The sequence below is a fragment of the Schistocerca serialis genome, chromosome 3 (assembly GCF_023864345.2).
Source record: "Schistocerca serialis cubense isolate TAMUIC-IGC-003099 chromosome 3, iqSchSeri2.2, whole genome shotgun sequence".
Taxonomy (NCBI): Eukaryota; Metazoa; Arthropoda; class Insecta; order Orthoptera; family Acrididae; genus Schistocerca; species Schistocerca serialis.
Window position 1 is genome coordinate 717,304,404 of NC_064640.1, and position 6,420 is coordinate 717,310,823.

Here is a 6,420-nt window from a genome sequence, read left to right on the forward strand (position 1 = left end):
AAACTTGTTTTCAGTGATGAAGCAACATTTTTTCTTAATGGTGAAGTGAACAAACACAATGTGCGAATCTGGGCGGTAGAGAATCCTCACGCATTCGTGCAGCAAATTCACAATTCACCAAAAGTTAACGTGTTTTGTGCAATCTCACGGTTTAAAGTTTATGGCCCCTTTTTCTTCTGCAAAAAAAACGTTACAGGACACGTGTATCTGGACATGCTGGAAAATTGACTCATGCCACAACTGGAGACCGACAGCGCCGACTTCATCTTTCAACAGGATGGTGCTCCATCGCACTTCCATCATGATGTTCGGCATTTCTTAAACAGGAGATTGGAAAACCGATGGATCGGTCGTGGTGGAGATCATGATCAGCAATTCATGTCATGGCCTCCATGCTCTCCCAACTTAACCCCATGCAATTTCTTTCTGTGGGGTTATGTGAAAGATTCAGTGTTTAAACCTCCTCTACCAAGAAACGTGCCAGAACTGCGAGCTTGCATCAACGATGCTTTTGAACTCATTGATGGGGACATGCTGCGCTGAGTGTGGGAGGAACTTGATTATCGGCTTGATGTCTGCTGAATCACTAAAGGGGCGCATATCGAACATTTGTGAATGCCTAAAAAAACTTTTTGAGTTTTTGTATGTGTGTGCAAAGCATTGTGAAAATATGTCAAATAATAAAGTTATTGTAGAGCTGTGAAATCGCTTCAATCATTTGTAATAACCCTGTATATCTGACTTATCAGTAACAGAAATGTTTTTACTGCAAATTCACTTTATATCGTCGACCTTGTGCTGCTGACCTGACACTTCCTTCACAACTGATCATATGGTTTTAATTTTATCCTGTGAATTAGCTATTCTATTTTCATACCACATACTCTTTCCTTCCTGATAGCATTTTTAAGCACCTTACAATACTGTTTGCAATGGGCTACTGTAGCTTGAGTGTGACTACTTCTAACATTCTGATATAATTCCCACTTTGTTCTACATTATCCTTATCCCACTAGTCAGCCACCCAGGCTTCCCATTATTGCTAGTGCCCCATTTAGAATGTTCTAACGGAAAGCAACTCTCAACTATCATCTATTTTGATATCTACCATTTTGTCATCTGTGCGACAATCAAGAGAAGGAACTACAGTGCAGTCTTCCTCTGTGAAACAGCTTTGGAAAAAGACATTTAGTATTTTGGCCTTTAGTCTGTCATCCTCTGTTTCAGTACCATTTTGGTCACAGAGCATCTGGACATTTTGTTTTGATACACCTACCACTTTGACATCAGACCAAAATTTCTTAAAATTTTCTGCCAAGTCAGTACATAGAACTTTACTTTCGAATTCACTGAATGCTTCTCGCATAGCCCTCCTCACACTACATTTCCCTTCGTGTAATTTTTGTTTGTCTGCAAGTCTTTGGCTATGTTTATGTTTTCTGTGAAGTTCCCTTTCCTTCTGCAGCAGTTTCCTAACTCGGTTGTTGTACCACGGTGACTCTTTTCCATCTCTTATGATCTTGCTTGGCACATACTTATCTAATGCATATTGTACAATGGTTTTGAACTTTGTCTGCTGATCCTCAACACTATCTGTACTTGAGACTAAACTTTTGTGTTGAGCCATCAAGTACTCTGAAACCTGCTAAACAGAAAAATCTTCCTACCTTTTTTAATATTTCTATTTATGGCTGAAATCATCACTGCAGTAACCACTTTATGATTGCTGATTCCCTGTTCTGCATTAACTGTTTCAAATACTCCAAGGCAGCACCCTGAAGATGGCTGATCACAGCCATCAACACATTCAGCTGTTCGTGAACAGTGGCCAGCTCCTCCTGCATCCATACACAGCAGTCACACATCCTATCCATCCTAAGAAATCAACAATTCACTGTATAGAGATAATCAACTTTTAACTAGATGGCTAATTCACTAAAGGCAGCTGCTAGCAGACTGAATTTTGGTTACTAGACACTTCTTGTTGGAAACAATGAAAATAAGCAGTACCTGTCTCTGGAGTGTATTCAAAACAAACATGAAATCTATGGAACACTATTATTAGTACTCGAAAATTAAAGCTTCCTAAAAGAAAAAAACACACAGAAAAAGAAGTGACAACTAAGAAAAACACAGTTAATACTTAAATTTACGTAGTTTGCTGTACAGCAGATGTGAAGCAGACAGCAGTTACAACAACAATGACTGCTGTCTCTGGCCAGAGTGGCCTGCTTGTATGATTGTGTGTGTATTTTCCTTTATTTCCAAAGTAGGCTTGGCAAAAAGCTCAATCTGTAAATATCTTTTCTTCGTGCCTATCTGCAACGTGATGTGTCATCCTTATGGTGAGTAGCAATCTATCCTTTTCATAATATTGTTGATATACCAAACTGGTCTTCTGATTGTTTGATTTCTCTGTCATTTAATGAATTTATGGCTGCAGTGCCCAGTATGAAGAAGATGTTTGTATAAATATACCTCTTTTCCTTGAAAAACCTTACAGGCGAAGATGTGATTGCAACAAATATACAGGGTGTTCTATTTGTTTTGACAAGCCCACACAACTTTTTGTTCAAAAGAAAAAATAATCATACCAAGCAAATGTTGTTTAGTTACCAGTGAGACATTAACCAGTGTGATGAACTGTCTTCTAACTTTGTATGTTACAAAGATATAAACAGGAGTACTTCTGTACATTTTGTATTCAGTACTCCAATTTCTCTACTCAAGACCTACTTAAAAATGTATCAGAGTGTACCACTCCTTAAACATGACAGTATTAAAAATAATCTAAAACTATTACTTTTCTGTACTAGCACACAGTTTTTACAGAAAACTAATGGAAACGCAAAGGAAACACACACTGATCATTCAGTCAACCATTTCCAGTTGTAAGCTTGCCTGAGTGTACACCAGCTAATAGAAGATAAAAATGCAGCTCACTTGAGGTGGTCAAGATAAATTGGACTGAATAACCAGTATACATTTTCCTTGTGTTTTCATTTGTTTACTGTGAACACCAGCAAATGGTTACATTAACCTGGATACCTGCACTGTGTCAAAGTCAATTCTGTGTTATGTTTTTAATACTCTGCATACACTGATATAATTCTGAACATGTGTCTGAATATTAAGGTACAAATAATCGTCTGTTTCACTGAAGGTTGGCTAAACCTATTTGCATTTTTCATGTAAAGGGCAGTCAAATGAAAATGAGAGAGATGGAAAAAGTACGTGAACTGTTTATTATTTCAAAAATAATCAACATAACTGTTAATACATTTATTCCACTGTAGTACAACATGATAAATGCCTTCATGGAAAAATTTTTGCAGTTGTGTGTGGAACCATGATTGTAACCAGGTGTGCACCTCTTCAACAGAAGCAAATCAATGGCCATAAATGCCTTTCTTCTGGGCTCCAAAAATATGGGGATCACATGGGAAGAGACTGGGGCTGAACTGAGGATGTGTAATGGCTTCCCAGCAAAACTTCTGCAGTGAAGTCAAAACAACCTTGGCAACATGTGGGCCTACTCACTTGTTATTGAGGTTGTTCTGACTATGCTTCAGAAGTTTTGCTTAGAAGTTACATGTCCTCCTTACAGTCCTGTCCTTTCCTCATGCAATTTTCATAATTTTGGAGCCCTGAAGAAAGACATTTGTGGCTACCACTTTGTTTAGCTTGAAGAGGTGAACTCCTTGGTACAATCACACTTCTGCAGACAACTGCAAACACTTTTCCATGAAGGCATTGACCATCTTGTCTCACTTACTTACTTGCTTACTTACTCACTGGTCATACCGGACTCGAGAGTCCATTACTGCAGCAACGTATTTTCGCCATCTGTCCCTGTCTTGGGCTATTTCCTTCCATTCACCTTCAATACCTAGGCTCTTCAAATCAGCCTTCACATTTTCCTCCCATCTACGCCTCAGTCTCCCCACAGCACGTTTTCCTTCTAGCTGCCCTACCAGTACTCTGCGCACTGCCCTGCCCTCATCCATTCGAGCTACGTGACCCGCCCATCGCAGCCTACGTGATTTAATAATACTGATTATGTCAGGGCTTGAATAGAGTTCGTGAACCTCTTCGTTATGCAGTTTTCGCCACTCTCCGCTAATGCCATCCCTTTTTGCTCCAAAAATTTTCCTCAAAATTTTGTTTTCAAATACTCGAAATGGCTTTTCATTTTGCACAGTGAGAGACCAAGTCTCACACCCATACAGCATAACTGGTAGAATAATAGTTTTGTATATTCTAATCTTTAAATTCCTAGACAATATCCGTGATGAAAGTGATCTATTCAGTGAGAAGTAGCACGCATTTCCCGCCCGTAATCTCTTCTTCAGTTCGGATTCAATCTCATTTCTCACAGTGATGTCCACGCCTAGATACTTAAATGTGTTCACTTTTTCAAACTGCATGTCTCCAACTCTTAACATTTCCTGATCTACTACTGTTGGCATTCTAGTAGTAACCAGGTATTTAGTTTTGTCTTTAGTTATCCTTAGACCTACATCTTCACTAGCCTTGTTTAACGCATTCGCATTTGCTGTTACAGATTCTTTCCTATCGCTAATGATGTTTAGATCATCTGCATATCCTAATATCTTAATATTTCCATTTAACTCCACACCCTCTGAATTATCTGCTGCCATTCGTACAATATATTCTAGGACTAAATTAAAAAGTAGCGGAGACAGGGCATCTCCCTGCTTAAGTCCGTTCTTTATTACAAATTCTTCTGACTTCAATTTCCCCATGTGTACTCTACCTTTTGTGTTTTTCAAGCTCGCTTCTATAAGTCTAACATACTTCTTTGGTATTCCAAGTTCCAAAAGAATTTGGTACAATTTTGACTGAAATACTGAATCATATGCTTTTGTAAAATCTATGAAGTGATTATGAACTGGTTTATTGTATTCTCATTTCTTTTCCAAAATTTGACGCAGGGTGAATATTTGGTCTATAGTTGATCTGTTCCTCCGAAAGCCAGCTTGGTAATCCCACACAATTTCATCTGCATATGGTGTAAGGCTGCTTAGCAGAATATTCGAGAAAATTTTGGAACATACTGGTAATAGTGATATCCCTGTATAATTACTACAATCCAATTTGCCACCTTTCTTAAAAATTGGGATCAGAATCGACTCCTGCCACTCTTCAGGTACCATCTCTGAGTTCCATACTTTAGTTAGCACCTTTGTGAACTACTTCCACCAAAGGCCTTGAAGCCCTTCCTATACCCATTTATGTCCAGGTAAAGTTCCCTAATGTTTTTTGTTTTACTGTTTGTTTCCATTTTTGTAACTTGATTGTTCAAATAATCCTTCTTCTTTGCCTGTAGCCTACGACCAACTTCCCTTCTCAAGTTCAAGAACTCCTCTCGTTTTCTGTCTCCCATTCTATCCCAATCTAATCGCGCTTTTCTCCTTTCCTCTACCAATTTCTTGCTTTCCTCATCAAACCACGGTTTCCTCCTGTTCTTCTTAATATTACCTATTGTGACCGTCGCTGCCTCTTTGATATTATTCCTCACAGTGATCCACTGTTTATTTACATCCTCGTCTTGATCTTCGTGTGTCCTGAGAGCATCAAACCTTTTTGTAATTTCTACCATGTACCTTCTTCTAAAGTTTTCATCATTTAGCTTGTCAGTGTCGAACCTAACAAGTTCTGCATTGTGACACCTTGATGTTGCTGTAGATAGCCGTTGGTGAACTTTGGCAACTACAAGAAAATGATCAGAATCACAGTCTGCTCCCCTGAAAGTCCTAACATTTTCTATACTAGTGTGCCATCTCCGAACTACAAGAACATGATCAATTTGGTTTCAGGTGTGTCCATCAGGAGAGACCCAAGTTGCTTTATGAATGTCCTTCCTCTTGAAATATGTGTTCTCAACAATCATGTCTTTTGAAACAGCAAAATTAACCACCCTTGTGCCATTATCATTCGAAATGTTATGCAAACTTTCTTTCCCAATTGTAGGCCGGAATGCTTCCTCCTTCCTTATCTTTGCATTAAAATCACCTATGATTAATTTTGTATCATACGAGGAGAACTCATCCCACAGTTGATCTAGTTCTTCATAAAAGCTGTCTTTAACAACCTCTTCAGTGTCCTCCGTTGGTGCGTGTACATTAATTACTACTAGTCTATTCCACCTGCCGGACAACACTATAACTGATAGTTGGTCACTAATGAACCTTATATCTCTGATTGCGTGAAGCACTTTTCCCTGTATTGCGAAACCTGTTCCAAAACTGTGAGCTTCCGCACCTCTATAGAAAAATGTATAGTTACCCCTCTTTATGCTACCCGCCCCCTGCCACCGAGTTTCTTGAATAGCTGTAATGTCTACATCATATCTATCTAATTCGTCTAATAATGTCTGGAATCTTCCTGGCCTGTTCA